The sequence below is a fragment of the Apus apus genome, chromosome 3 (assembly GCF_020740795.1).
Source record: "Apus apus isolate bApuApu2 chromosome 3, bApuApu2.pri.cur, whole genome shotgun sequence".
Classification (NCBI taxonomy): Eukaryota; Metazoa; Chordata; class Aves; order Apodiformes; family Apodidae; genus Apus; species Apus apus.
The window spans coordinates 35,019,941-35,034,311 of record NC_067284.1 but is presented as its reverse complement, the minus strand read 5'-3'; positions in this window follow the sequence as shown (position 1 = coordinate 35,034,311).

The window sequence follows — 14,371 nt, the reverse complement described above, 5'->3', positions numbered from 1 at the left end:
ATTAGATTAGTGTAACATTTCTTCCAATTATACAAGTAACTTCAAAGGTACAAACTCAGATGACTGACAAAACAGAAAGCAGTGAGATGCTCTTCTAAATATTGCTAATGTTTACAAGTATCTTGGATTAATTTAAGAAGAAATTTCAAGTATGTAAAAAACCTCTCAAGGCCAAAGGTGTGACCTCAATTGGGGTGGGGAGAGCACTCTTTGTAAAACTGTTAAATAGGAGATCCATAAGACAGTTACAAAAAAGTATGTCTGTATTATCTGGGGGCAGGGACAAAGAAGGAACGAAGGATGTTTCTTAAAATTATCTTTATTTCTTAATTTTCTTATGAGATTGTATATTACATTCTTATATAGCAGAAACCCTGAGATGAAGTTTCAATCATGTGGACGTGAGAAGCTCATACAGTAGCTTCACTCTTGGAAGGAACCATTGAATTACACATCTGGTAGGAAGATCACTGCCTTTCAACCACAACAGTGGGCACCAAAGGCATAGAAAGATAGAAACAGAGAATGGTTTGGGTTGGAAGGGACCTTAAAGATTGTTTAGATCCTGCCATGGGAAGGGACACCTTCCACTAGATCAGGTTGCTCAGAGCCCCATCTAACCTGGCCTTGAACACTTCCAGGGTTCTCCTAATTTAGTAATTACACAAGCCAAATGACTACATCAAGCATCTTACTACCAGTTACTTTGTCTAAGGTAATTTTGGCTTGCATTGCTTCTCTTAGGAGTTGCTTTCTCTGTTCATTAGCTCTTAATTGCCAGATGAATTACAGCCAAAAGAAAGAGAAAGTTGTATTCAGGACCTTAATGTCTAGCTGTGCAGTGATCCAAGTGGATACAAGTATATACGTCTTTCTGCTTTTCTGTAACAGTAACAAACTCTGCTATTGGTGAAACACTGGAATAGGTTGCCCAGAAAGGTTGTGGATGCCTCATCGTGCTTCCTGTAGCATGTGTTGTATAAGCATTTGTACAAAGTAATGGAAAATACTCACTTTGAAGTACCCCATGATGCCTCAGCTCAGTAAGGATGGTACAGATGACACTTCAGAAGCCTATAGACAGCACAGAATATTGTTATATAGGGAAGGATCGTGGAATATCCCATAAAGTGCACAATACTGTACAGCACAGGAACCAGAAATGGTGCTACTCAGCCAGCCTGGACGTGGGTGTCATGAGAGAAACAGAGCTGGAGGTAGGTGTGCACCGTACAGGATGTTGCTGGTAAGAGCTGCACACCTCCCTGTGTGGAGAGCCTGGCCTCTGACCCCACACCTCCATCCAGCCCTGCTCCTCTTACAGCAAACAGGCACAGACAGAAACTGAAACACAGGCTCTAATGAACTCAAACTTGGGGTCAGCTGAGATCATTCCAGTAATTCAGCCAAAAGCCAAGACAACAGGATCAGCTTGGACAAAGAGCAGTACCTCAGAAAAGACATAGGGTTGTTATAGTGGGTCTGTTAAAACTGGTAACACTCAGGGGAAGCAGCCTGATGTTTCTGATGAGCTGCAGAGGCCTTGGAGGTTGGGCAGCCCCTGCACAGCCCAGCATGCAAGTATCCTGTGCTGGCGGAGCCTGTGGCCAGGACATCCCTATTCTATGGCTCTGGACCTAACCCCAGATTGCTCCTGGGCTTTATTTTCTTCTGTGGAGAAAAATGACATTTTGGAGGCTGAGAGCTGGCGTGGAAACAATACTCTAGTTCTTGAAATCTCCCATGGGACTGAATGATCTTCTCTTCACACAGCTCAAGGGTCAGTCTGCTGCTTCTCAGCAGCTCTGAAGCCTTTATTCCTAAAGCCCTTGTGACTCTACCAAAAACTAGAGGTGCTGGTAACCTGTCTTCCAGCAACAGATTCACACTCAGCAGCACTGCTCACCCATCACACTGGCCTCCCTAAGACTAATAGAAGTGCAGGAATAGCAGCCCTATTGCTTTCCAATCTCCAGCAGATATTTTTCCATCAAAACAAGCCATCCAAATGGTTTCTGCACACTTGATCTACAAAAAAACTGTGACAAAACCAATCTTTTTCAATTTTCTGCTATTTATAATCCCAAGAACAATACTCATGTAATAAAACTTTCCTAGTAGAGTTAGAAAAGGCACTTTGTGGGCAGAGTAGCATAATTCCCAAAACTCACATTAAGAGACTTCAGTGACTTCACAAAAAAAAATTTTGCATCATTAAGAGACCAAACATATGAAGAAAACACAGTCTAAATCTGAGTTTTGGCCTAGAAGTAATGCTGCTGGCAGGAGCCCAGGGCAACGTCAGATTAATACCTTCTCCTGGCTGTACTCAATCCCATTGCTCCTTTTCTAGAGGAAGGCAGTCATCTAACCAAGCACAGGAAGATTCAGCAAGTATTTATCTTTTTAAAATCACTTACCATTACTGAAGACAACCTTGCCAGTTGCTCCTTGCACCATTTGTGCAGTGTGGTTCATATACTAAACAGCTGTGTAAAAAATGGTACCTTCTTGTTCATGCCACAAATATTTTTGAAAAAAAGGCACAAGATCTATATGCAGTAAAGACTTGCTAAAAGCATAAACATCTGTTGATAGAAAACTGTGCACTTTGCTATAAGAGACACTCTACCCATCATTTCCCAAAACCGTAAGGAAAGGAAGAACACAGCACAGCTTTAACAACTACCTGTGAGTACCCAAAAGAAAGCTGGCCCTTAGCCAGTGAGCTGATTAGGCTGTGTAAGAAAAATTTAAAAATCCTTGGAGCCAGCAGTGACACCAGGTTTCATCCAGAGCAACAACATGAATGTCTCTCTTGAACACACTGCTTACCTAAAAAACCCTCATGCACCAGACATCCCTCATCTAACTAGTATAGAAGCATTTGAAACCATTTGCGTAAGGACCTTCTCAAGTCATGGAATCATAGAATCACAGAACAGTTTGGGTTGGAAGGACCTTAAAGATCATCTAGACCCAATCCTCCTGCATGGGCAAGGGCACATTCCCCTAGATCAGGTTGTTCAGAGACTGATCCAACCTGACCATGGACACTGCCAGGGATGGGGTAGCCACAACTTCCTTGGATCTCACCACCCTCATAGTGAAAGATTTCTTCCTAATGTCTAACCTAAATCTCCCCTCTTCCATTTTAAAGCCATTACCCCTTGTGCTCTCATTACAAGTCCTCATAAAAGGTCTGAATAGTCCTTTCCCAGCTTTTCTCTAGGCCCTCTTCCTGCAAGAAATGCATACAAATGCATTACAAACAAATGTGGCACCACGTACCTGTGAGTAATGCTGTGAAGACCAGAACATAGCCATTAATGTAAAAAAAACCTAACCAACCAAACAAAAAACCACAATTAAAAGATCTATGAAACCTATGCAAAAAGCATTTAAAATGAGTGTAGGCCCTGTGTGACAGAAGTACAGGCAGGCAGAGTGGTAATAGCATGTATATTAACTTAGTAAAGATATAGATGAAGCATAAGTAACCATTTTTCAATGGCACTTGCACTGAAAGGCATGCATATTAAAAGGCATTCCAGTATAGGAAACATCAGTGTCAGAACAGATACACTCAGTGAGGAGTAAAACAGTTGAGATTGGGTTAAATTCAAATGCAAGGGAATTAATTCTTGCCCACAACTGAGGAGATCCCGTGTAGAAATGCCATCGCTGAGGCATCCCCTTGTGGCATTTGCTGTCAGCCAGCTCCCAGCACTACTCTGCATGCCTGCCTGCAGCTAAGTGCCTGCTTTCACAGAGGTACTCGTAAAAGGAGGGTAAAGACAACAACCACAACCAAGAGAAATTAGAGACTCTTTGCTGTAAAGCTTGTCGGCTCCTCCAACTGGTCTAATAAAACTCTTGCCCTCCAATTTTCTCTCCCAAGAGAAGTAAGAAGTTTTTATGAACTTGAGTCAAGGTATTTGGAAATTTGGCAATGTCTGCAGAAACCAGCTTGCCAGTGTGGAATAGAAAGCTAAGTCATTCTGCTAGTGCCCCGAGCACAGGAACGGGGAAATATTTTTTTATTATATTGATTTTATTTCTCTCTTCACAGGTTGTTTTGGTTTGGTTTGGTGGTTTTTTTTTTGTAGCGGGGGAAGGACCTCAGGGGTGGCTCCGGTAAGAAGCTGAGAAGCTCCCCCTGCTCCAAATCCAGCCAAGGAGCCATTAGAGGGACAATAGATGCACCTCTGCGATTAACATACGAAAGAACTGAGATAACACCTAAGCAGAGCTAGGAGAGAGGGGAGAAGAGCTGTGCTGGGGAAGGAGAGCGGTGTTGGTGGTTGGTGAGGAAGAAGGTGAAGAAGGTGCCCAAGCAGAAGTTTCCCTGCAACCCATGGCGAGATGGCAGCTGTGCCCCTGCACTCATGGAGGAACGTGGTGGAACGCTCTCTGAAGGTGCCAGGAGGGCTGAACTTGGGCCAGGGGACTTGGATTTTGTGGCCAGTGGATTTGCTGCCAGTGGACTCTGATTGCGCAGCTTTGGAAGACCCTGGCGCCAGGAGAGCTGGGTGTTCCCGAAGCACCCGTGACTCTGTGGGAAGCCCAGGCTGGAGCAGCTCCGGACCTCGTGGGAAGGACTCATGAAGGAGAGGTTCCTCTCTCTCATAGGAGGGACCCCGTGGGGCAGCAGGGAAGGACTGTAAGGAATCCTTCTTCCTGAGGAGGAAGGAGCAGCAGGAACCACCAGCCTGTGAACTGACTCTAAACCCCATCCCCTGTCCCCCTGTGCCGCTGGGGGGAAGGAGGGAGAGAAACTGGGAGCAAAGTGATTTGGTTCCGGGAAGAAGGCAGGGGTGGGGTAACATATGCAAGCCCTGCTCTGTTGTCTGTGTCCTGTGTGTGTTTGATTGGTGTGAAATTAAATTATTGTTTTTTCCCCAAGTTGAGTCTCTTTTGCCCGGGACCTTAACTGGTGAAGAACCCTCCTTGTCCTTTGTCTCGACCCATGAGCTTTGTCCTTCTCATCCCAGAGTGTGTGTGTGGGTGAGAATTGAGTGAGCGACCATGGGGCTGTTCCTTTGTTGTCATCTTCGGCCCAAACCACACACAACATTATTGGCGAGCCAGGCAGGCGAGAGGTGAGGAACCATGACACAGGTGAATAATTAAAAACATCAACTGACATGAGTTCAAACTCATCATAAGAGCAGCTGAAAGCATACTATTGCTTATTTATACTAGTTTGAGATGAGCAGAGCATTTACAACATAGATTGTAGGTAGCACAAGAGAGCTCCAAAACTACCCTAACTTGAGCCAAGGTCAAGGTGTTCCCAGAATGGAAACGTAGGAAGAGTCCACTCTGTACCCCCCTGGTGCCAGACATTGCTTCCAGCTCTAGTGATTAACCTGTATTACTTCGTAAGAGTTTGTAGGTCCTGGGATGCCAATCTGAAGGCAAAAGCAACTGCATCTTCCTCTCTACAACACCCAGCAGAAGAAAAATGCAAAACAAGTACATAAAATGCATAGCAAGAGAATGAAAAAGAGTTTATAAAAGCTTTCATGCAGTTACTCTATTTACAGTGATCAATTAAATTGTAGGTATTTTCCACTTAAAAATTTAAAGATAATTTTCAAGTATTTGGGAAATAGGGTGGAAAAAAAAGGATGAGGGGGGAAAAAGAAGCAAGCAAACAAAAAACCCCACCCAAACCCCAAACACTTTAAAATAACAAAAGATGAAGACATAAAGGAAATTCCAGACAAAATACATACTGAAGGGCTGCAAAATTTGTATCCCCACTTGGACAGACTTCTCACTTTCAGAGGGCTACTATTTTCAGAAGACACAATAGAGTCATATATTTCCCTTTCAGAGCTAGTAATATCTTTAGATATCTTTGGTGCTCACTCATTGAGAATGCTCCTGGGTGTTGATAGGAATTGAAGAGCAAAGGGCAAAGAGATGATGTCTCTCTATTGTTCCTTAATGAGTCGATTAATTCTGGAGATTTAGTCTGATCTTGGGTAGTGACCTAACTCCTAATTCACCGGTGCTGGTGTGTATCTTTAGATTAGGTACCAGGTATCTATAAATACACAATTTATGGGGTACTTACATGGACATGTTGCTCTTCTGCTAAGTGCAGCTTCAATAAACCTCAATAAAGTAAGCACAGTGCTCTCTTCTCCCACCTTAATAAAGTAGGCTAAGACAAAACAGTTGTTCCTAACTTGAAAAGAGAGAAGAAAAGAGAAGAAAAGAGAAGAGAAGAGAAGAGAAGAAAAGAAAAGAAAAGAAAAGAAAAGAAAAGAAAAGAAAAGAAAAGAAAAGAAAAGAAAAGAAAAGAAAAGAAAAGAAAAGAAAAGAAAAGAAAAGAAAAGAAAAGAAAAGAAAAGAAAAGAGAAAAGAAAAGGAGAAACAAACCAACCCCCCACAAAATTTAGAGCTGCATCCATTACTTTTTCAAAACAAATTAGTAGTCTGAGGCTTCTGGTTCATGGGTGGCTCATGGTCCACTGTTAAACTGGTTTCTCATAGTCCCATGAAAAACTCCATCCACATTTTTGAGTAGTATTGCAAATATTTTTGTGCCTGCACAAAACATCTGGATTAAGCAGTATAAAATAGTTGCTCTTTTCTAATATTTCTTCACCTAAAAAGTATCTCCTATACTCTTTCATATGGCCAGATAAATCTGTTTATTTGGAGTACGGGCATAGTGCAGGATGCCAGCCAGCTCTAGGAAGAAGAAGAACTGGTGCTAGGTGGACTTTCACCAGAATAACACCAGGGGGAAAAAATGGAGTCAAACTGCTTCTCTCTGCTGTGTCTTTGTAATTTCAAACACGAGCAGAAATCCAGAAAATGGAGGTTATTAAAATTAATTTTTTACTGGTTGTAACAATATTGTGGAGAGATTCTAAGAAATTTTATGGGTTAATTAAATATTAGCTGTTGCTATTTTCAGCAAATACTAAATATCTGAAAGACAGAGTATATGCTAGTGGTTTATAATGGTTTGGTATTAAAACATCTTTTACTAAAAAAAAACCCCAAACTAATCTGAGTTAAACTACTTTTGTAAGAAGCTGAAGACCATTTCCCCTGTGCAGCCTTTACAAATCTCAATAGTCATCCAATTTTCTACATCTAAATAAATAATCTCCAGTGTTTTCTTAATTGGACAGATGGATTCAATGAATTCAGAGGCGTAATTCACCTCTGGGTTTAATTTCCCTCTCTTACTTACGATGTCAAAATTAGCAGAACAAACGCAAAACAGAAGGAGAGCCGGAGGTGGGCCTGGGTGCCTTTGGGGGAATGTCTTGTTCCGCAGAAGTGGAGAGCATCCCCACGCCCTACCCTCTGTGTAAACAGCCTGCCTAGACCTTCAAAGCTATGAATATAAACAAGAAGCAAAAATGTAGCAGAAAGAGGGTGCCAATCATCCTGCATCCTTTGAACAACAACAGTAGAATTTCTTACCACCAAATTCTGAAGATTAGCTCCCAATTACACCATCACATGAAAGTTTCCAGAATTTTTCAACACAGCAAACTATTAAACTCCATCCTGTTTCCACTGAAGTCAGTAGTAAATATCTAATCCAAACAGGAGAAGTAAGCTTGCTTTTAAGAATGAAAACATACCTTGGTGTAATAAAAAATAGCCATCTCTTAAACTTCCAAGCACTCCGCTCTTTTCATCAGTTATGAGGGTTTTTTTACACAGGTTGAGGGATGAGATTCTTGCCTGCTGATTTGAAGGGAAGTTTATTGTAAGATTTCCAAAGGCTGGTGTTCAACACGGTCATTATTAAAACACCTGGATTTTTCTCCTGGCTTTGTTGCATTGATTTTTCTGATCATACATACTTTTGTCAAGTTTCACATCTAGAATAACAAGGACTGTTAGAATGAAAGTGAATGGAATATGGCAAAAAGCAATTAAATTAAAATCCTTAAAATTCACAAATGACATCACCTCTTGACATCAGTCATTTCAGCAATGGGTCACTGTCTTGACAGGACAAAAGCTAGCCCTGCAGAAGGAACACAAAAATACAAGACCATAGCACCAAACATAGCAAAAAATAAAGTCACAGGGATGTGACAGAAAAAAGTACCCTGGAAGCAGTGATACTAAAAGAGACAGAGGCATCTTACTAAATAATCTGCTGAACAGGAGCTCCTAGTGTGAAACGATGAGAGGAGAGCTGACTGTGCCTCTAGGGAAGGAAGCAAGCAAGCATTGCTCTGCTTTGTCCTCTATGCCAGGGCCCACACACTGAAAAGACAATTAAGAAACTGAAAATACACAGAAAATGACTGAAAGACTTGCTGAAGGCCTCAGAAACCTGCTTACATTTCTTAGCTCTGAGTCAGAGGTAAGAGTTGAGTTGATCATGGCCTGTAAGTACCAAGGGGTAAAATTACAGTTAAAAATATAGTCTATAAATAAAAATATTGGCCAACTGCATCACCAAAAGAAAAAGTTGTTCAAATTCACAGTAGCCGTTCTGGCCTTTACATTGGCAGAGGATAGCAGGACACAGATCTTAAACAAAAAATCTTCATGGGAAAGATAAATTCCCATGCCTAATGACAAATTGTCTGTCATTGTAAGAGATTTTAATTCGTGCAATGCAATCTGAAATGTGTTTGGGCTGCTGCACATGTCCTGTTCTCACTGCATCTGAGCTGGGTAAAAAGATTGCTGTCCCAGCTGAGCCCCAGATACTCACCATCACTTGCCATCACTAGTCAGGAGTTACAACTTTCCTCCCATCTCTCCCTTCCTTCCTACCACTGCTTCTGCTCCTTGGTTTACTGCCCTAATCATTCCCTAACCCAGTGTTTTCCAAATGAGTGGACCCCAAATCCTGCTTTTAAAGCTTTTAAGCTACCGTAGTTCATAGTTCTGGGAAGAAATTGCTTTCATTTTCAGGTTTGTTATACGGCCTTGCTCCACATCTGTAGGAGGAAGTCTTGTCACCTCTTTGCAACAAGACCATTCACCTTCTTCATAGCTGGATGTGTAGAAACAGGTCTGCACAGAGGGTTTATGACCATATAAGAATATCATATATGGTGAAATATTCTCCCATGCTCAGCTGGATCATTTAAGAGTTACTTTAACAAAATTATTTAGAACTTTACGTTCTTAATCTTTTATAATATGTTGAGAATACAGTGTCATCAGTAGATATTATTTTATGAATCACTGACATGTTTTCAAATATGTTAATGCAAGTGTTGCAGAAGAAATAGTAAGTATATGATGGAGAGACCTCTAGGCTTCTTGAGAAAGTTTAAGTCCAGAACCCAGCAGACAGCAGACATTTATTCTAAACACCAGGGGAAAAGCAGCTGCAAGTTTTTCCCAAATGAACACTACTGTACAGATCTGCAGCTGTCTAACATTCATAAGCACAAACATTTTCAAATTAGGGCTCACTTCCCCAAAGCTGGAGTCTTCCCAACCAAACTAAACAAATCATTACTTGGAGCACACAATACCAATCCAAAGCATGAATACATGTTATTTCCATTTTTCGGTGATGACAGGTTTGTTAATGCACCCTCAAGACTGAAGCCCAAAACCCATACTTATATAAGCAACCTTTCTCCATGTGACTGTACCAGCTGAGCTCAATATCCACGGACTTTTTGCTGGGTCTCCTGGGTGGAGCTGTATTTAACACTTTCTGCTGGTGATACGAATTTAGGTCCTTGTTTTCATTATAATCCATCAGCTGACTTCAAGCATGCTAAGCTGCGTGAGTTGAAGGGGAGAACAAAGATCATGCAGAAGCAGCTGCCTGTTTGTTGGCTTTCATTTTAACCAAGGCTTTAATTCCTTTTGTATTAGTCACAAGTCATGATATTAACCAAATACACAGATAATCCCATTTTAACAGACATCACTGGGCTGCGGGAAAAAGAAACTACCTCTTCCTGTAACCCAGCTTGCTTTGAACTTCCAGGAGCTGCAGCTCCTGCTGACTAGTTAAAAAAATAACCTTAGATATGTATTTTATTTTAGAAAAATACTTACTTTTGTATATAAGAATCAAGTTTGATTCCTAAACTTATTTCAGGTGAGGCTGTGTGGTCACCTCCTGGCTGGGGTGGAGGAAAGCAGGGAAGAGGCTGCACAAGAAGACAGAAAGATTCCCTATTGGCTCCGCTCTTTCTCTCCCACAGAAGCAACAAAGCAGGGACTGTTCATTCCCTGCTTCCAAAAAGAGAAAAGCATGAAGAGAGGAAATCAGCTCTGATCTCCCTTCCTGCAGTCTTGGGGGTTAGGGCTGGCCAGCCTATAAACTGTGGATCAGCAGGAGTGCTCCTTCTGCACAGCCAGCAGCTCCAGGGTGCACCAGGGCCAGGCAAGCCAGGCTTCTGCTGCACCTTGCAAGCAGAGAATTTTTCCACAGTCAAGGATTTCTTTATGATACTGAATTTTGAAGACAAGTGATGTTTTCATACACTACTCTAGCTTAGGGCAGGAAAACTACAGGGAATTACAATCCCTGCTGGGAGGGGCAATTCCATTAGAGAGGATCTCCATTTCTCTCTTGGGAAGGAATATACAATAAATTAAGACAGGCCACCTAGACAGCAATGTTGGGGAATTGCTCTGAGCACAGAGAAGCTCTCCTTCTTCAGGGACTCATCCCAGCAGCTCTGCCCAGGGAACTTGCACTTCTCACCCCTGCTTTGCAGACTTCCCATCTCTGAAGCTCTTAAAAAACACCAATTCCCAACACCACATCTTCCTTTCCCAGTCAACACACTCCTAGCACTTAGAAGCAAAACTTTGCTTTCTGATGGCTCCTTGCCCTGTTAGTGTTTTACAGATCTGCTTTAAAATGCCAGTACTGCTGTTGCCAGCAGACAGTGATTTGTTCTGGCAGCATAATGCTCTGGAGCTCACAGATCTGGGCCTACAATAGTTGTGCTTTTGAAGTAAAGCTCCTTGAGGAAGTAGTGAATTCAGTGCTCTCCCGAGTGTTTTGTGGAAGCTGCAGGACATGGTCACAGAACACATCCATCTGTGGTCGCAACCTCAGAAGACTCATGTGATACCAATGTTGTTGTCGACTACTTATTTCCAACCTACTTGCACAATGTGTCATTTTCAGTAAGTAGTGGCATTTCATGGACTTTAAATCATAATGCCTTTTTTGTTTGGCTTCATTCATCTCTCTCTATTCCTACAAGTCTGACATCACAACATCAAACTCTCAGCTTTCCATTAAATGGATGGTCTATAAGTAATGAACTTTGGTTTGTTTGCCCTATACTGTAATTTCACAGTGCTAAGTATAGATCAGAGTCTGACTCCTCAGCATTTTTCAGGAGCTTCTGTATTATTTTAACACCATATTCTTGTTATCTCTGGTAGGAGAATAGGTTGCAGTCCAAACCCAAACTTCCCTGAAAATTGCTGGTTTCTGTATTTGCAGCATCTTGTCAGAGATTTCTCTGTGAAGTACAGCACTGTGAATTCAAGAGACATCCACAGTCACCTGTTTATTCTTCTAGCAAATCTTCATGTGGACTAATTAACTAAAGGAGGACTATGTAGGACTGCCAGAGCATCTCAGGCTTCAGATTCTACCACTAGGCTGCTGCCTGAGTTTCAAGCAGACACGGTTTGTTGGTTTGTTGGTTTTTTTTTTTAATACATTATTTCCCTACTGCTACCTCAGAAGCAGCATAGTTCTAAGCTGCAGTTGTCACTTCCTTGCTCTCAACTGAGATTTGCCCCAGTCCTGTGCCATCCTCTTGAGTCTACTTCATCCCCTTTCCCACAATATCTTTAACAAAGTAAACACTCACGGTACTTTGGTATCCATTAAAATCAAATCACTACCATTAGCACTGTAAGGACTAAGAGTCATTAAGTGCTACTCAGCACAGTGGGGAGTATTCTGTAATGCATACTCATGGAAAATTTTGCAACCCTGGATAAGTAGAAAAATCAAATCAACAAACATCTCCTAAAAAGTGCTGGTATTAGAAAGCTGTGTTAAATCACCTCAAATTTGCATTCTCCTTTCTCCTTTTGATTTACAAACCCATATGTTTTTTTCTTTAGCACTCAGGAAATTTGATTAGACAAATAGTTTCCTGATACAGCATTTAATAATGTTGTACTTTCTGCCTTCCTTAAATGCTTCTGGTCTGATTTTGTCAAGAGCCTCATCAAAAGATCCTCTGTGTATCGACATGGCAAAGCCTACCTAGAAAAGCCTGAGGACCAAGCTGAGGAAACTCCTCTCTTCTCCCTTTAGGAATCACTACTGAAGGCCAGCCCAAATTTGGGGCTCAAAACAAACCAGGTTTAGTTGCTAGATGAAAATATTCAAGGTGTCCTTGGCATCAAAGAGCAGCATGTCTGACAAGTAGAAGGTTTTACTACATCTTCAGTTAATTGTTGTGGTATTTTGAACACACCTTTAAAAAAAAACAGTCTTGAGCAGTCTTGCCCTTGCACTCTTTTGAGGATTGGAGTTGCTGGATCCAAGCAGAGAACACAGCTTGAGGCAGGGAACTTGCTACAAATATCCCAGCAGAATAGCACAGGAGGATTGAAGATAGGATTTTGGTGCAGAGGAATCATGGTGAAAAGCACAAACGAGCAAACATACATTGGGAACAGCACTTTTCACTAGCAACTTCCAGATAAAACAGCAGAGCTGAGGAGACACAAAAGTAATTAGGAAACAAAAGTAATTAAAATTCCAACACTCTTGGACCCTTTGCAACCTTAAGGATGCTGTCAAGGCAAATATGTTTTATGCTTTCCTGAGATTTCGAAATGAATTAAAAAATATCTGACTTGCTAAGCATCTAAGTGTTTGAGACTGGCATATGTTTTGTCTCATAGGTACAAGTCACGCATAGCCAAGCTGAATTATGCATGTATATCTCCATTTCTTGACATTACTATGATGCAATTGCTTCAGTCTTCTTAATCCTTTTACCAGCTTTCCTAACACGTCCTGCCTCTGTTCCAGCCCTCCTGATTTTTTTGCCCCTGCACACACCCTCCCAGAAAACCAGAACGTAACAGGGAAGTCAAGAATGAAATTCAGGGTTTCGAGTGCTTCCCTAGACTCATAAAAATGACTGCACCAAACTACTGAATCCTCAGGCTACAAAGGAAACACAACATGCAGAAATGCTGCTGTTTTTTCCTCTCCCAAAGCAAAGATGGTCTTTCTGGCTGTAGAGAAGGCCAGCTTTAGAAGGCTATTCATAGAAGAGCAATTTCCAAAATTTGAGTCATCTGCACTGGGTGACAGTCAGCCACCATTAATCGCCCAGAACAATGTTGTAGTGTTACTCAGTCAGTACAACCCTCCACAGTCATGTCCAGTTCTCTCAGCTACAGTTGTTATATTTGTTTCTGCCCTTTTCTATGGTACAGGCTGTAGAAAGGTCCTTTTTCTGTCTCCCCTACCTCATCCTCTCCCCTCAAATATTTTTCTTACTTTCATTTAGTCTTGTGGTTTTTATGCAGTATTTCTGGGTTTTCAGAGCTCTTCTAGTCTGTGTGCATGGTTTACAAAATAACCCTTTAGCCTTTCTATGAAGAGCTGTGTTTGCAAATGGATGAATCACAAACCTCACATGGTGGGTTTTTTTAAAAATAATTTCTACTGAAAATCCAGATGAGCTGCAGCGTAGCTAGAGAGTTTAGGGATGTCTTATGTCTGGGGGCAGAGAGAAACTTGAGATAGAATTTCTACAGTCCTAGCAATGTTAAAAAATAAATTCAGGGCAGGGAAGGAGGGCAGAGGAGATGACAGGAGGGCTGACTTTTAAGAAAATGCTTAACTTACTGGGCATTTGCCTGTTTTCAGGTACAGTTCCATCACAATATCAGAACTGTAGAGATTAAAGTCAATCAATCAATCAATCAATCAATCTCACTCCAGTGTCTGCCAGAAGAAATAAAATGAATTTTCCTCTTCACTGGGAAAAGCTAAACTGAGATCAAGACTACAATTGGTTGAGAAGTTCATGGAAGTTATGGAATTGATGATGTCAGATTGTTCCATCACTGAATGCCTTTGAACCTAAGTGAATAAAATGTTTATTCCCAGTCTAAAACTACTGGCTTGTGTATCAATCATGTAGCCAACCTAAATGACCTTAATTGCAGAAAGAAAGCTGGCACAATGGTGTAGGCAGAGCCTTAAAGCACGGCTGGTTCTGTTTCTAAGTGCTGCCAGGCAAAGGCTGGAGGAGGGGAAAAGCTGCCAGTAGGAAAGTTATGACAAGGAAAAGTTATGCAAATAGTTGCTTTTAAAAAAATTGCCTCCTGTCTGGTTGTGGGGAGTGTAGGGAAGATGCTGCAGGAAGTGAGTCCAAGTTCTGGAGAGGGATCT